Source organism: Protopterus annectens, chromosome 3.part1, assembly GCF_019279795.1.
Source record: "Protopterus annectens isolate FY-2018-M chromosome 3.part1, PAN1.0, whole genome shotgun sequence".
In the NCBI taxonomy this organism is placed as follows: domain Eukaryota; kingdom Metazoa; phylum Chordata; order Ceratodontiformes; family Protopteridae; genus Protopterus; species Protopterus annectens.
Window position 1 is genome coordinate 1,736,871,270 of NC_056732.1, and position 18,704 is coordinate 1,736,889,973.

At 45.6% G+C, this 18,704-nt stretch overlaps 1 protein-coding gene across 4 annotated transcripts in view; it reads left to right on the forward strand.

Annotated features, from left to right (window-relative positions):
* The window catches only part of CSNK1A1 (casein kinase 1 alpha 1), a 1,314,414-nt gene that overhangs the window by 234,295 nt on the left and 1,061,415 nt on the right, over positions 1 to 18,704 (forward strand). The window lies entirely within an intron of this gene.

Below are 18,704 nucleotides of genomic sequence, written 5' to 3' on the forward strand. Positions count from 1 at the left end.
CAAGTGGTCCATGACACACGAAGTTGCAGACTCGATTTTTTGCATATGGGGCCAGCCATGCTGCAATCTTTTTGCCACTCCCCTCAACAGCTAGTTTGCCTTTGTCCCCCCACCGGGACAGTCACCCAGGGATTTACCTGTTCACGATTGGCCACCGGGACTACTTTATGCCTTTCTACCCTTTCCTCTGATCTCAGAGGTACTTCAGAAAGCAAAGTCGCTGGGTTGCAGACTCATCCTCATTGCTCTTTACTGGCCTCATCAGATATGGTTCCCGTTTCTCTCTACAAGTGAAGCCTTGGATACTGGACCCAGTTCTGGACCTCCTGATGCATCATTCGGGCGTGCTCTGTCCCTCCCTCCAAACTCTCAAGCTGACTGCTTGGTTTCTCCACATCCAGTCTTAGCCAGGCTCCCCAACATTTCCCCGGCAGTACAGCACATTCTGGTGTCTTCTCACAAGCCCGCTACTGGAAAGATTTACACTAGCAAATGGAAGAGGTTCTCTTATTGGGCAAAGAATAATGATATTGATCCCTTCACTGCTCCTGTTCCCAAGATTCCTGATTTCCTGGCCGAAACGTTCGAATGAGAAGCAGCTGCAGCTATCATTAGGGTCCAACTGCCTGCCATCTCCACTTTTCATGTGGGAGAGTTAGGCTCTAACATCATGTCCCATAAGCTGTGCAAAGCATTCTTACAAGGTACAACCCGTTTATGGCCCTTGGTAATAGAACCCCCCCCCAACTTTGTTTTAGCCTCTCTGGTTCTTCCACCCTTTGAACCAGCAGCATCTTGTTCCCTGAAATTTTTGTCTTGGAAAACCCTTTTCTTGATTGCTATCACCTCAGCTAGACAGGTTTCTGAATTGCACGTGTTATCTGTTCACCCTCCTTATCACATCTTCCCACAAAGATAGAGTTTCTCTCAGAACCAATCCCTCCTTCCTTCTAAACGTGTGTTCAGAGTGTAATTTAAATTAGTCCATCGAGCTTCCTGTATAGGTCCCCAGATATGGCAACAAGGCAGAGTATAGACTACACCAACTGGATGTTCATAGATAATTTCGCTTTTATTTACACAGGACCAAGGACTTTATAAAATGAGATCAATTGTTTGTATCCTTTGCTGACAATGAACTAGGTTCTCCAGTTTCAAAAGTGACCTCATCAAAGTTGCTGTCAGATACAATTATCTATACTTTATGATTTGCGTAACAAGAAGCTTCCAGGGAAGGCCAGAGGACACTCAACCAGGGCCTTGGTACCTCTGTTGCCTTCCAAGCCAAATTACCTTTAGATTCAATCTGTGCAGCAGCAACATGGGCAAATCATCATACCTTTATCACTCATTACAAAGTGGATGTGGTCTCCCGGAACAGGGCATCCTTTGGTTCCTCGGTCCTGAAGAGTTTATTCCAATGTGCTACCCAAGAACCCAGGTGCTGGGGACACGGTCCCAACCAGCAAGAAGGAAGGTGAGATGGGGACAACATAACATAAAGAAGTTATGTACGTACCATAAAGTTCCATGTTTGTTGTCCTTCATCTCGCCTTCCTTCTTGCGGTCCCCCCCTCCTTCCCCCTTCCTTGAGGATTGATAAGAATTCATTGGCTGAATTTCCTGTTAACATACCAGGTTAGTTGACCAGGCTTTAGTTTTCTTTTTCTGTAAGAGCTAGGTAGAAATTTGCATTTTGCTTTTATGGTCTAGTCTGGGCTATTGCAAACGAGATCTGGGTAGCTACCGCTAGGAATGTTGGGATAGGGTTTAGCCTCAAGCCAGTATAGGCTCTCGAGCTATAGTAAAACGGCCGAGTCGGAGCCGAGGATCGGCTCCAAACCCAACCAGCAAGAAGTAAGGCGAGATGAAGGACAACAAACATGGAACGTTATGGTAGGTACGGGACTTCTTTTTTTGAACATTTTTCCAGTAAACAGTGAAACAAAATGCATGCACCAGTAATGACAGAGCTGCCCAATTCAGAACATTTCTGTCATAAAAGTCTACTCAACCTTCTACAGTCCATCAGTATCAGTACATATGCACAATCTCTGCAGAAGTAAGTCATCTAAATAATTCCACAGTGAGATTTGTAAATAATGAAGAGGTTGTGTTGTTAGCAAACAACTTTATATATTTCATTGTTTCAACTACAAATAAAGTGCCTGTTTCCCTTGAGGAATAAATTACCCATGTTACATTAACAAATGATAATCTAGTAATATTGCAATAGATGGCAAACTGATAACAGGTTGATAGTTACTATGTATCTCTGCCAAAAAGGACATTCTTAGGACTGCAGCATCCACCCTCTTTAAAAGTGCAACACAGTACAGTATCAGCAATGCATCTACATACTGTAGGAGTAGAACCCATAGCCTTCTGCATCAAAAGCAAGTATACTACCTGTTGTGCTATTAAAATGCAAGCAGATGCAGCATAAGCAGCACTAAACTTCTCTTCCTCTGAAGCTCTTAGCTTCTTGTAAAATCCACTTGACACTCAACTGTATCTCTCAACTTTGCAGCACATGAGCACAAGAAATCTGGAAAAAGACACAATTTATTGGGGGGGGGGGGGCAAAAGCCTGAAAAACATTGGCACATTTTAAACATTGCTTGTATAACCTTGGAAAGTTGCTAGAATAAAATGCTGTGTTACCGCCATGCATTTCACTGCCAGGTCTTGAACTCAGGACCCTTTGCAAAACAGAGCAACATACCACTATGCCACATCAGCTGATGTTAATGTTTCACTGTTGCAGTCATCACATTTGTGTTATCTGCTTGCAGTAGCCCTCAGTCGGCCAGATTAACAAAGTCTTGGGTCCTGCATCGGTTGCTGTCTCATCTTCCATGACGTCAGGTAGTCAGGGGTATAAAGCATGCAGCCGACACCATTACACCAGTCTTTCTTGCCATGCAGTGCCCGAAGTAAAAGCAGTTCACAAGTGCCAGTCGGCCGACTCCTGAAATTTTCGTTTTCAAGCTTCAGAACCGAAGTCTTCAACTAAGCTAAGTACCCTGTTGAGGAAATCTTTTCTTGCTCTAAAGCAATGTCTGTAAAAGTTAATTGTATTTCTTGTGGAAAGGAAATACTTCATAAAGATTTTCTGCATTCCTTGCTTAGGCCCTGACCAGGATGTACCTCGCGGTCGGGTTTTGTGCCTTATTTAAACAATGAACTATTCATCGTCTGTTTATTTACGCTTCTAAATATTTTGGTACTCTGTTCAATTATCCAGATATGGCTTCGGTAAGCCATCCGACTACCGACATTCCGAAAAAATGCAAAGATACAGACAGAGACCGCATGGGTCCAAAGCTGGCAATGACGCTTCTCCTAAGCTAGTCGCCAGATGTTCATCGTGTTTCTGTTGCAGTCATGACTGTAGGGTTCTCCCCTGCCGGCAGGCAGCCCTCGGTCGGCCAGAATCCCAAAGTCTGGGTCCGGCGTCGGCTGTTCAACCATGCTCCCTGACGTCAGAGCGCCAGGAGTACAAAGCTGACAGCCGACGCCATTTTCTCCAGTCTTTCTTGCCGTGCGGTGATAGCAGTTCGCAAGTGCCGGTCGGCTGACTCCTGATGAATTTTTCTCATATACTTCAGTCCGAAGACTTTCTTCTCAACTCAAAGCTAAGTACCACGTTGGGGAAACTTTTTTCTTGCTCCACTCCGATGTCAGAAAAAGTTAATAATTGCATTTCATGTGGGAAGCAAATACCTCATAAGGATTTTCATTCTTACTGTATTCCTTGCTTAGGCCCTGACCACGACGTAGCTAGTTGTCGGTTTTGTGCTAGATTCAATCAACGTACAATTAAGCGAAGGTACGATTTTGCTTTTCATTACTTCGGTAGGCGCTTTAACTACAAAATGTCGTCGGATATGGTCCCGGCTACCGGTGTTCACAAACGTTGCAAGGATAAAGACAGGCCTCCGAGGTCCAAATCTGATGATAGCGCACAAGCGGAGCCAGCTTCAGGTTTGGCAGTCGTCAGTGAGGCGCTTTTGCAGCCCCTGTCGTCTGCCATTTCAGAACAGACTGCCAAAATGGACTCTCATGAGGAGCCAACCAGGCCTTTAAATTTTTCTGTTGCAGGACCTTCGGACAATGCTCCTTCGGATGGGTCCGGAGCCGCTGTGCAGGTACCGGCTTCCGAAGGGGTTTTTAGGCCTACTCAGCTACTAGTAAAGGCAAAGCCAAAGACTCCTTCTAAATCAGACTTCAACACAGGCCTCTTCTGAACCGGCTCCCAAGTCACAGAAACAGTTACTCAAGATGGCGGAGGATTTACTTACTATGATTAGGGGTTCACATCCCCCTCTAGACAAAAGGCCAAGGCAGGATGTTTATTATGATTCCTCTGATCAAGCTTCTGTTTCCTCAGTTTCTTCTTCTGATCAGGAATATTCTTTCCCTCCTTATGAGGATTCTGATGCTGAAGAATCCATTCCTTCAGCTTCTCCCCCTGAGGATTTCTCTTTTGGGGAAACTTTGCATGAAATGAGGGAACATTTCCACTGGGAAGGACAGGAGTATTCGGACTCCAAGAAAAGACTGGCTGTTCCTCCTGTTTTGGATTTTGTGGATGATGCCTTTTCGGAGGCTAACTTAGCCCCTGACTCTTTTCCTCCTGCTCCTGTTAAGCCTGATAGATATTACAGGGTTCCTGATTCCCATCGGTTTTTATACAAGAACCCTTCTGCTGACCCTGAAACCATTTCTCAGGGTCCTGAGGGAGTTAAGGCCGCTTCTGCCAAAAATCCCATTCCTACTGAAAAGGATTCTCGATCCTTAGAAAGATGGGGCAAAAAGGTGTACACTTCTGCTACTTTGTCCATTAGGGCTTTAAACTGTCAGTTTCATATGTTTAAATACCAGCAATTTCTCTTGTCTGTCTTAAAACAAAAGCTTACTTCCATTTCTGCCTGTGCAGATAAGGAATTACATGACTTATTGCATGCCACTGAACAGGTTGGGAAGCATGGTTTACACTGTGGATTTGATGCCTTGGAGGCTTCTTGTAGGGCTGCGGCCTCTGGCACAGTCATTAGAAGGCATGCATGGCTAAAGGAACAAAATTTACCTGAACAAGTAAAGGCTAAATTATTGGATGCTCCTGTTCAGCATAATGTTTTGTTTGGATCAAAAGCTGAAGAGGTGATTAAAAAGATGGAGGATAAGGCGAAATCCATGCAAACAGTTAAAGATTTCTTACAAGTACAGCCACCTAGATTTAGCAGGAATTGGCCTTTTCCCTCTTCAGACAGGCCTCAGAGGGGTAGATATAGACGCTCCAGAGGGAGGCCTCAATCACAAGCTGCTTATAGACCAAGACAGTGGACTGCTTCCACCCCTAGGGGAGGAGAGGACAGGTCACAATCTCAAAGGAAACAAACTCAATGAACTCCCTCTGTTGGGCTACAGGAACTTCTTGCCTGGAAGCCCCTCTCGGAGGAAAACTCTCTCTTTTTTTATCAAAATTGGACTCAAATAACCCAAGACAAGTGGGTTTTGGATGTGGTTTTAAGAGGTTACAAATTCCATTTTCATACCTTGCCAAGGCCAAGCGGATGGCCAGACCTTCCAAAACATCAGTGGACAGAGGCCTTAAACCAGGTGGAAGCTCTTTTGGCTATGAATGCCATAGAACTGGTTCCTCTTTCAGAGATGGGAAAAGGTTTTTACTCAAGGCTCTTTCTAGTCCCAAGGAAGCAAAACTCATGGAGACCCATTCTGGATCTGTCGGTTTTCAACACCTTTCTAGAGATTCCAAAATTCACAATGCTTACTCTACAGCAGCTACTTCCAATGCTGTACACAGATGCGTGGATGGTAACTTTGGATTTAAAGGAGGCATATTTACACATTCCCATCAGGCAGGATCGCAGAAAATACGTCAGGTTCAAGGCCGGATCGAGGCACTTTCAATTCTCTGCGCTGCCCTTTGGATTGTCTACTGCGCCCAGAGTCTTCACCAAATGCCTGGCTCCAGTAGTAGCTTACTGCAAACTCAAGGGTATTCAAATTTACCCTTATCTGGACGATTGTCTAATTCAGGCAGACAGCAAGGATGTCTTACTCCAGCATCTAGAATTTGTACAGAACCTCCTCAAGTTCCTGGGATTCTCTGTAAACATAAAAAAGTCAAATTTGACATCACAACAGATAACTTTTCTGGGTGCACTTCTAAACACCACAGCCCAGATGGCATTTCTGACCTCCGAAAAACAATTACAGCTGGCTTCAACTTTCAGAACCTTGGCAACTCTAACTCCACTATCTGCAAGGAAATTCCTGCAGGCTTTGGGTTACATGGCCTCCTGCATCCTTCTCGTACCATATGCAAGACTACACATGAGGAAAATACAGTGGTACCTAAAAAGTGTATGGTCTCAGCATTGCCACAGTTTAGACATATACTGATCTCCGTCCTTCCTTGCCTTCAAAAGGAATTTCTTTGGTGGTCCAGGGCATGTGCTCTAAACAAAGGGAAACCCTTCTGTCTGCCTCCTGCCACTCAGATTCTAACCACGGACGCCTCGGATTATGCTTGGGGAGCCCATTTTCAGGGCAATTGTTTGCAGGGCCTTTGGACAACGGATCAGAAGCACCTGCATATCAATTTAAAGGAAATGTTAGCCGTTTAGAAAGCTCTATTGGCCTTCAGGAATCTTTTACAACCAGGACAACTGCTAATACGGACAGACAACACCACAGTTATGTGGTACATAAACAAGCAAGGGGGATCTCATTCCTACCCCTTTGCAGACTAGCCATGGATCTATGGAACACAGCTCTAGCTTTGCAATCTGGATCTTCAAGCTCAGTTTCTACCAGGGAAACAAAACTTCCTGGCAGACAGTCTGAGCAGAAACCTTTCGGATCCACACGAGTGGATGCTGGACACCAAAATATTCAGGATGATAACAGCAGTCTGGGGATGTCCTCACATAGACCTCTTTGCATCCCATCTCAATCATCAACTACAGAATTTTTGCACCAGGACTTTCCACAGAGAAGCTTGGAAAGTGGACGCCCTGTCATTCAGTTGGAGGAACCTCTCGGGATATGCCTTTCCGCCTCTTCCTCTTCTTCCACGGGTTTTATTGAAGATAAAACAGGACAAGCCCAAGATGATAATCTTGCTGGCTCCAAATTGGCCTCTGCAGTTTTGGTATCTAACTCTAAAAAAACCTATGCCTGGAGCCCCCTTGGGTTTTACCACAGTCCCCGAACCTTCTGTCCCAACATCAGGGTCAGGTTCTAAACACTCATGTCAGAACTCTCAACCTGGCGGCCTGGTTAATCCAGGACCTTTGATTTCTTCTTTACTGCCCAAACAGGTTATGGATGTCATTTTAGAAGCCGGACGTCCTAGCACTAGAAAATCTTATGCAGGAAAATGGAAAAGATTTTGTTCCTGGATGCAGGCTCAGGATTCTGATCCTCTTCTTCCTAACATTACTTTAATTTTACTTTACTTGACAGATCTCTTAAATAAGGGTCGCTCTTTCTCTTCCATTAAGATACATGCCTCTGCTATTTCTGCTCATTATAATACAGACCCTCCCATCTTTTCCCACCAGCTCATGAGACAGTTTCTCAGGGGAGCTAAGAACTTAAGACCTCCTAGATCTCCTCCCATTCCTGCTTGGGATCTCAACTATGTTTTGGAAAAACTAACCTTGCCTCTTTTTGAGCCTGCTGCCTCTTCTGACATCAAGTTTTTATCTTGGAAGACAGCTATCCTGTTAGCCCTAACCTCTGCCAGGAGAGTTTCAGAGTTACAAGCTCTTATGGCTGTGGAACCTTATATTATTTTTCATCAAGACAGGGTATCTTTGAGGACTAATCCTACCTTCATGCCTAAGGTGTTTCTAAAGTGGCTTTAAATCAAACTATCCACTTGCCAACTTTTTTCCCCACTCCTCAAAATAAAGGGGAAAGGATCTTGCATTCCTTGGATGTACACAGACAACTACGTGTTTACCTGAACAGAACCAAGGACATCAGAAAATCAGAACAATTGTTTGTTTCTTATGCTTCAAGTTCCCAAGGTAAAGCCATTTCAAAACAGATCATTTCTAAATGGATTGCTCATGGAATCAGATTTTGTTATTCTCATCATGGAAAGTAAATCCCAGGGAGTATACGGACTCATTCCACTAGAGCTGCTGCCACTTCTGCGGCCTTCCTTAGGGGAGTTCCTACCAAGGACATTTTGGAAGCTGCAACTTGAAGTTCAGTGCATACTTTTTCTAAGCACTACAATCTACCTCTGTACTCTAAGTCTAGGGCAGGCTTTGCCTCTGCAGTCTTGCAGGGCCTTTTAGCCACCCCTTCCTCTTTATGACCACCTCTCTTTCTTTCAGCTTTGGGATTCTACCCTACAGTCATGACTGCAACAGTGAAACACGATGAACATAGTACAGTTGTGTACACCTACCATAAATGTAGATGTTCGAGTGTCTTCACTGTTGCAGTCTGGGTTTCCCTCCCTCCTGTCCCCTTTTATTTTTACTTTTGTGTATTTCCTTTTTTCACCATTCTTCTGAGATGTATTTGCAAAGGTTATGGGATTGGTACTCCTGACATCTGGGGCAAGAAAAACTGGAGAAAATGGCGTCAGCTATCAGCTTTGTACTCCTGGCGCTCTGACGTCAGGGAGCATGGTTGAACAGCCGACGCCAGACCCAGACTTTGGGATTCTGGCTGACCGAGGGCTGCCTGCCGACAGGGGAGAACCCTACAGTCATGACTGCAACAGTGAAGACACTCTAACATCTACATTTATGGTAGGTGTACACAACTGTACTTTCAGATTCGCAGGCCTCTACCGAGGCCTATTTGGAGTGCGGTATGCCACGAGATGCTTCAGTTGTGGAACCTGCGGATGTCTCTACTTTGGATGAGTCCGGAGCTGCTGTGCAGGCACCGGCTTCTGAGTGTGTGTTCAGGCCTACTGACTTGCATATTAAACAGACGCCATCTTCTTCTTCAAGGCCTAAAACTCTATCCATACCTAGAAAACAGACACCCAGACCGCATGGTCAGGCCTCTATCCCTAAAAAACAAATAAGAATGGCTGAAGACCTTATTACTTTAATCAGGGGAAGCCACCCTTCCTCCTATAAGAGACCTAGGACTGAGTTTGCTTATGATTCTTCTGATCAGGACTCTGACATGTCTGTTTCTTGTGATGACCAGGATTTACCCTTATCTACCTATCAGGATTCTGATGCAGAGGACTCTATTATCTCTGCTTCCCCTCCAGGGGATTTCTGTTTTGGTGAAACCTTGCATACTCTTAAGGAGCATTTTCACTGGGAAAGTCAGGATTACTCTGACTTTAAAAAGAGGCATAGGGATTTCTTACTCCTGCCTCAACACAGGCCTTTAGCTATCCCCCCTGTACTGGACATTGTTGATGATGCCTTTTCGTAATCTAGACTGGCCCCTGACACACTACCTCCTGCTCCCAGAAAACCTGATCGATATTACAGGGTTCCTGACTTTCACAAGTTCTTCTTTAAAAATCCTACTGCGGATCCTGAGACCATTTCACAGGGACCTAAGGGCATTAAGGCTACTACTGTCAAAAATCCTACCCCCTCTGATAGAGATTCCAGGGCACTGGATAGATTGGGTAAGAAGATGTACACTTCTGCAGCCTTGGCCATTAGGGCCTTAAACTGCCAGTTTCATATGGTAAAGTATCAGCAGGATATTATTGAATTGCTTAAACAGAAAATTATGTTTATTCCTGACTGTGCTGAAAATAAAGATTTACAGGATTTAATACATTCTGCTTAATTTGGAGAACCGACTTTGCAGTGTGATTTTTGATACACTAGAGGCATCTTGCAGGGCTGCTGTCACTGGGTCTGTACTTAGAAGGCATGCTTGGCTGAAGGAGCAATCTTTGCCAGATAATCTTAAAGCTAAATTGCTGGATGCTCCCTTAATCCAAGACCGCCTGTTTGGCAACAAAGCAGAAGTACTTAAAAAAAAAAGATGGAGGAAAAAGCTAAATCTATGGAAACTGTTAGATTTCCTGCAAGTACAGCCTCCCAGATTTAGTAGGCATTGGCCCTCTAAGAATTGGTCCTTTCCTGCCTCTTCCAGGCCTTCTCAGTCCAAACCCAGAACCAGCAGAACTCCCAGGCTTCAGTCCCAAGGTACTCACAGGACTAAGCAGTGGGGGGGCTCCCACTTCCAAAGCAGGGAGTGGTAAGACTCCACCCTTTTGGTAAACTGTCTCAGTGACTTAACTTTAAATCTTCCAAGCCCTGCACAACTGACTGTTCCTTTAGGGGGAAAGATTGCCCGGCAGGCAAAAAACTGGGAACTCATTACTCAGGACAAATGGGTTTTAAATATAGTTTCCCAAGGATACAGATTCCACTTTCACTCCTTACCAACCCCAAACGGTTGGCCAGATCTACCCCAAATCAGTGGGTAGAGGTTCAAAAGCAAATTCTCTCTCTCTCAAGCATCAGGGCTATTCAACCTGTTCCAGAAGAGGAAATGGGACAAGGTTTCTACTCAAGACTTTTCTTGGTGCCCAGAAAAGACCACTCCTGGCGTCCTATCCTGGACCTCTATCCTAAACACGATGTTCATCATGCATACAGCTGCAGTCATAACAGATGGGTTTTCCTGCCGTCAGGCGGGTCCTCGGTCGGCCGAATTCCAAAGTTTAGGTCCGGCGTCGGTTGTCGTCGCTTCCTCCCTGACATCAGTGCTACAGGGGTATAAAAGATCCAGCTGACACCATTTTCTTCAGTCTTTCTTGCCGTGCGGTGCCCGAAGCAGAAGCAGTTCGCAAGTGCCGGTCGGCCAGCTCCTGAGATTACGAATATTTTTCAACCGAAGTCTTCTTGAAAGCTAAGTACCCGTTGAAACTTTTCTTGCCTCAGACCGATGTCAGACAAAGTTAATAATTGCATTTCATGTGGGAAGCAAATACCGCATAAGGATTTTCATTCCCTCTACATTCCTTGCCTAGGCCCAGACCACGACGTCTCAGCCTGTCGTTTTTGTGCTACATTCAACAGACGCACTATTAAGCGTCGGGCGGACTTCGCCCACCACTATTTTGGCAAAAAATTTAATTACATTATGTCGTCTGATTCTCCGACTCCAGTTTTGAGTAAAAGACGCAAAGATAAGGACCGACATACGAGGTCCGCGACTTCTACTGACACCACGCCAAAGATGACTACAGGTGGTCCGGTTCTCAGTGAGGCGCCTACGCAGCCCCTGACTACCGACGACACTTCATTGGCGGTGTCTTCTGTGCCCCAGGTCGCAGGCTCTTCGGCCCACACCCCGACTACAGATACCGAAGCCACTATTGGCGGTGAAACTCAGAGTTTAGATAGACCTGCCACCTCTCAAGGTGTCTACAGGCCTTCCTCTTCTTTTTCCATCAAGGCTTTCACTAAGTCTAAGTCAGCCATGCATACTAAAAGACAAGCTCCACAGGGCCCTTCTCAAGGCCCCATGCCTAAAAAGCAGATGCTCAAAATGGCTGAGGATTTGATTACTCTTATTAGGGGTTCTCAAACCCCCCGGACAAAAGACCCAGAGTGGAGGAAGAATCCCCCTCCTCGGACCAGGCCTCCATTATTTCAGAACATTCTGAAGACCAGGAACTTTCTTACTCCCCTTTTGAAGATTCTGATGCAGAGGAGTCCATTCCCTCTGTCTCCCCTCCTGAGGATTACTCTTTTGGGGAAACCTTACATACCTTGAGGGAACACTTCCACTGGGAAGGCCAAGAGTACTCAGACTCCAAGAAAAGGCTTAGGGATTTCCTCTTGCTCCCTCAGCACAGGCCTCTGGCTATACCTCCTGTCTTAGACATTCTAGATGACGTGTATTCGGAGGCCTGCCTTAACCCAGATTCTTTATCTCCAGCTCCAGTCAAGCCTGACAGGTATTACCAGGTTCCTGACTCACACCAATTCCTATACAAAAGCCATGCGGCTGACCCAGAAACTATATCACAGGGTCCCAAGGGAAATAAGGCCTCCACTGCTAAAAATCCATTACCTTCAGAGGGAGATTCCAGAGCTTTAGAGAGGTGGGGGAGAAAGGTTTACACCTCGGCCACCTTAACCATGAGGGCATTAAACTGCCAGTTCCATATGTTAAAGTACCAACAATTTCTGTTATCACAGTTGAGAAACAAAATGTCACAACCTGAACAACCAGACTTGAAGGAGTTGCAGGATTTGATGCATAGTGCAGAACAAGTGGGTAAACATACCTTGCAATGTGGTTTTGTTGCTTTAGAGGCCTCATGTAGAGCTGCTGTTACAGGATCAGTCATACGTAGACATGCCTGACTCAGAGCAAACCTTACCAGATCATGTCAAAGCTAAATTACTAGATGCCCCTCTGCAAAAAGATGTATTGTTCGGTGTTAAAGCTGAGGAGGTATTAAAGAAAATGGAGGAAAAGGCAAAATCAATGCAAACAGTAAAAGATTTCCTACAGGTACAACCTCCACGTTTCAGTAGAAATTGGCCTTCCAAAAATTGGTCCTTTCCAGCCACGGACAGACCCCAAAGAGGTAGATACAGGTGCCCGAGGGGCAGAGGGCAATCTCAAGGATCATTTAGAGGCAGACAATGGCAAGCACCCACACAGAGGTGGTGAGGATAGTTCACAGCCATTCAGAAAGCAGAACCAATGACTTTCCCCTTTGCATGCCAAGCAAGGCTCAAATGGCAGCACCTTTAGGCGGAAAACTGGCATTATTTTCGAAAAATTGGCATATTGTCACAAAAGACAAATGGATCCTGGACATTATAGACAGAGGCTACAGATTTCACTTTCACACCCTTCCAGAAATGAGAGGCATGCCAAACCTGCCACACAATCAAAGGGCAGAGGCACAAAAACAAATTTCAGATCTCCTGGACATGAAAGCTATTCAAGAGGTACATGTACAAGAACAGGGTCAAGGTTTTTATTCCAGACTATTCCTGGTACCAAGGAAGGGAAAAGATTGGAGACCTATTTTGGACCTATCCATCCTAAACACATTTTTACTCGTGCCAAAATTCAAGATGCTCACATTACAGCAGCTTCTTCCCATGCTGGGCAAGGGGTCTTGGCTGGTAACATTGGACCTCAAGGAGGCATACCTGCATGTCCCAATCAGACAAGATTGCAGAAGATACCTCAGATTTCTTGCAGGTTCAACCCATTATCAATTCTCTGCATTGCCCTTTGGCTTATCTACTGCGCCCAGAGTGTTCACGAAATGCCTGGCATCAGTAATCGCCTTCTGCAGACTTCAAGGGATACAAATATACCCATATCTGGACGACTGCCTGATCCAAGCGGACAGCAAGCACGTACTTATGAAACATCTGGCATTTGTAATAATGTTGTTGAATTATCTGGGATACACGGTCAACAAAAAGAAATCAAGGCTAATACCCTCTCAAACAATTTTCCTGGGTGCCAGCTTGGATACAAACACCCAGATGGCCTACCTCATGCCAGGGAAACAAGGGCAACTAACTCAATACTTCTGAAATCTGGCAACTTTCACCAGGCTGACTGCAAGGAGAATCCTGCAGGCTCTGGGATTCATGGCATCTTGCATCCTACTAATCCCATGTGCAAAGCTGCATATGAGGAAACTTCAATGGTACCTAAAAAACCTATGGTCTCAACACAGCCACAGTTTGGAAACAATAATACCACTAATTCCATGTCTTCAAAAGGAATTTCTGTGGTGGGCTCAAGCATTCCAAAGAAACACAGGTCTCCCATTCTGCAAGCCTCAAGCAAATCAAATCATCACAACAGACGCCTCGGACTACGCCTTGGGGGCGCACATGACAGATCGGTGCATTCAGAGCAAATGGTCCCAAAATGAAAAGCACCTACACATCAATCAGAAGGAAATGCTAGCAGTAATAAATGCCATTATAGCTTTCAAAGACCTACTGCATCCAGGCCAGCTATTGATAAGGACGGACAACACCACAGTAATGTGGTACATAAACAAACAGGGAGGTACCCATTCATACCCCCCTATGCAGGCAAGTCATGTCTCTTTGGAACATGGCTCTGGAATTACAAATCGAGCTTCAAGCACAGTACCTGCCAGGCAAGGAAAACACACTGGCAGACAACCTAAGCAGAAATATGACAGATCCACACGAATGGAAGTTGCATCCTCAAGTTTTCACAAAGATAACTCAAGCATGGGGAAGGCCAGACATAGATCTCTTTGCCTCCCACAGAAATCACCAATTGACAAAATTCTGCTCAAGGACCTTTCATCCACAGGCCTGAAAAGTGGACGCACTCTCCTTCAGTTGGGCAACAATGACAGTTTATGCCTTTCCACCTCTCCCTCTGCTGCCCAAAGTTCTATTAAAAACCAGAGCAGACAGACCAAAGATGATTCTCATTGCTCCAGACTGGCCAAGACAACACTGGTACCCACTCCTGAAAAGCCTGACGCATTCCCCACCATGGATCCTGCCTCTAATGCCTCTTCTACTGACTCAGCACAACTTCAAAACTCTTCACAGTCAGCTGAAAACACTCAATCTAGCCGCATGGAAGACCCTTTAAATTCACAACAGGCCCTACTCTCCAAGGAGGTGCAGGATGTCATTTTGGAGGCCAGAAGACCTTCTACAAGAAAAGCCTACTCTGCAAAATGGAAACGGTTTTGTGCCTGGAATGAGAAAAAGGGTCAGAATCCTGGAATACTGAATTTACCCCAAATATTACAGTACCTAGCTGAGATGCTAAGCAATGGACTTTCATTCTCCTCCATCAAAATCCATGCCTCAGCCATTTCTGCAGAATACAACACTGATCCTCCTTTATTCTCTCACCCCTTCTTAAGACAGTTCCTCAGAGGGGCTAAGAATATAAAAACCCCAAGGAAACAACCAGTACCTGCTTGGGACCTCAATTTCATACTAGAAAAACTGACCTTGCCTCCTTTTGAGCCAGCTGCTTCAACAGAACTGCAGTACTTGTCTTGGAAAACAGCCTTCCTCCTGGCAATCACTTCAGCTCGCAGGGTTTCAGAACTACAAGCCCTCATGGCTGTGCAGCCTTTCATCATTTTCCATCAGGACAGAGTTACCTTACGAACCAATCCGTCCTTTATGCCAAAAGTAGTATCCAGGGTAGCCTTGAATCAGGCTATCCACTTACCTACCTTTTACCCTAATCCTCAAACCAAAGGGGAAAGACTACTGCATTCCTTGGATATTCACGGACAGCTGCATTATTATTTGGACAGAACAAAGCCTTTCAGAAAATCAGAGCAACTCTTTGTGTCCTATGCTGCAGGAGCTCAAGGGAAGCCCATTTCCAAACCAGACAATCTCAAAGTGGGGATAGCCCACTGCATACGCTTTTGTTACTCTTTTCATGGTAAATCTATACCTGCAGGCATCAGATCTCACTCCACAAGGGCCACAGCTACCTCTGCAGCTTTCCTCAGGGGGGTTCCTACCAAAGATATTTTGGAAGCAGCCACTTGGAGTTCCGTACATACCTTCTCCAAGCACTATCACCTTCCATTATGCTCCAAATCTAGAGCAGGCTTTGCCACTGCAGTCTTGCAGGGCATCCTGGCTCCTCCTAGATGTTCATCGTGAATACAGCTGCAGTCATAACAGATGGGTTTTCCTGCCGTCAGGCGGGTCCTCGGTCGGCCGAATTCCAAAGTCTAGGTCCGGCGTCGGATGTCGTCGCTTCTTCCCTGACGTCAGTGTGACAGGGGTATAAAAGAACCAGCCGACGCCATTTTCTTCAGTCTTTCTTGCCGCGCGGTGCCCGAAGCAGAAGCAGTTCGCAAGTGCCGGTTGGCCAGCTCTTGAGATTACGAATATTTTTCAACCGAAGTCTTCTTGAAAGCTAAGTACCCCGTTGGGGAAACTTTTCTTGCCTCAGACCGATGTCAGACAAAGTTAATAATTGCATTTCATGTGGGAAGCAAGTACCGCATAAGGATTTCCATTCCCTCTGCATTCCTTGCTTAGGCCCAGACCACGACGTCTCGGCTTGTCGTTTTTGTGGTACATTCAACAGACGCACTATTAAGCGTCGGGCGGTGTTCGCCCAACACTATTTTGGCAAAAAGTTTAACTACATTATGTCGTCGGATAATCCGACTCCAGTTTTGAGTAAGACGCAAAGATAAGGACCGACATACGAGGTCCGCGACTTCTACCGACACCACGCTAAAGCCGACTACTGGTGCTCCGGTTCTCAGCGAGGTGCCTACGCAGCCCCTGACTACCGATGACACTTCATTAGCGGTGTCTTCTGTGCCCGAGGTCGCAGGCTCTTCGGCCCACACCCCGACTACAGATACCGAAGCCACTCTTGGCGGGGAAACTCAGAGTTTAGACAGGCCCGCCACCTCTCAAGGTGTCTTCAGGCCACCGCCTTCTTTTTCCATTAAGGCCTTCACTAAATCTAAAGCAGCCATGCATTCTAAAAGACAAGCTCCACAGGGCCCCTCTTAAGGCCCCATGCCTAAAAAGCAGATGCTGAAAATGGCTGAGGATTTAATTACTCTTAATAGGGGTTCCCAACCCCCCTCGGACAAAAGGCCCAGAGTGGAGGAAGAATGCCCTTCCTCGGACCAGGCCTCCATTACTTCAGAATATTCTGAAGACCAGGAACATTCATACTCCCCTTTTGAAGATTCTGATGCAGAGGAGTCCATTCCCTCTGCCCCCCCCCCCGAGGACTACTCTTTTGGGGAAACCTTGCATACCTTGAGGGAACACTTCCACTGGGAAGGCCAAGATTACTCAGACTCCAAGAAAAGGCTCAGGGATTTCCTCTTGCTCCCTCAGCCCAGGCCTCTGGCTATCCCTCCTGTCTTAGACATACTAGATGATGTGTATTCAGAGGCCAGCCTTAACCCAGATTCTTTACCTCCAGCTCCAGTCAAGCCTGACCGGTATTACCGGGTTCCTGATTCACACCAATTCCTATACAAAAGCCATGCGGCTGACCCAGAAACCATTTCACAGGGTCCCAAGGGAATTAAGGCCTCCACTGCCAAAAATCCATTACCTTCAGAGGGAGATTCCAGAGCTTTAGAAAGGTGGGGGAAAAAGGTATACACCTCTGCCACCTTAACCATGAGGGCATTAAACTGTCAGTTCCATATGTTAAAGTATCAACAGTTTTTGTTATCTCAGTTGAAAAGCAAAATGTCACAACCTGAACAACCAGACTTGAAGGAGTTGCAGGATTTTCTGCATAGTGCAGAGCAAGTGGGTAAACATACCTTTCAATGTGGTTTTGATGCTTTAGAGGCCTCATGTAGAGCTGCTGTTACAGGATCAGTCATACGTAGACATGCTTGGCTCAAAGAGCAAATCGTACCAGATCATGTCAAAGCTAAACTACTAGATGCACCTCTTCAAAAAGATGTATTGTTTGGTGTTAAAGCTGAGGAGGTATTAAAGAAAATGGAAGAAAAGGCAAAATCAATGCAAATAGTGAAAGATTTCCTGCAGGTACAACCTCCACGTTTCAGTAGAAATTGGCCTTCAAAAAATTGGTCCTTTCCAGCCACGGACAGACCTCAAAGAGGTAGATACAGGCGCCCGAGGGGTAGAGGGCAATCTCAAGGATCATTTAGAGGCAGACAGTGGTAAGCACCTACACCAAGAGGTGGTGAGGATAGTTCACAGCCATTCAGAAAGCAGAACCAATGACTTTCCCCTTTGCATGCCAAGCAAGGCTCAATTGGCAGCACCTTTAGGCGGAAAACTGGCATTATTTTCGGAAAATTGGCATATTGTCACAAAAGACCAATGGATCCTGGATATTATAGACAGAGGCTACAGATTCCACTTTCACACCCTTCCAAAAATGAGAGGCATGCCAAACCTGCCACACACACAAAGGGCAGAGGCACAAAAACAAATTTCAGATCTCATGGACATGAAAGCTATTCAAGAGGTACCTGCACAAGAACAGGGTCAAGGTTTTTATTCCAGACTATTCCTGGTACCAAGGAAGGGCAAAGATTGGAGACCTATTTTGGACCTCTCCATCCTAAACACATATTTACTCGTACCAAAATTCAAGATGCTCACATTACAGCAGCTTCTTCCCATGCTGGGCAAGGGGTCTTGGCTGGTAACATTGGACCTCAAGGAGGCATACCTGCATGTCCCAATCAGACAAGATTGCAGAAGATGCCTCAGATTTCTTGCAGGTTCAACCCATTATCAATTCTCTGCATTGCCCTTTGGCTTATCTACTGCGCCCAGAGTGTTCACAAAATGCCTGGCATCAGTAATTGCATTCTGCAGACTTCAAGGGATACAAATATACCCATATTTGGATGACTGCCTGATCCAAGCGGACAGCAAACACATACTTCTGAAACACCTGGCGTTTGTAATAATGTTGTTGAATTCTCTGGGATACACAGTCAAAAAGAAATCAAGACTAATACCCTCTCAAACAATAATTTTCCTGGGTGCCAGCTTGAATACAAACACCCAGATGGCCTACCTCACGCCAGAGAAACAAGGGCAACTAACTCATTACTTCAGAAAACTGGCAACCTTCACCAGGCTGACTGCATGGAAAATCCTGCAGGCTCTGGGATTCATGGCATCTTGCATCCTACTAATCCCATGTGCAAAGTTGACTATGAGGAAACT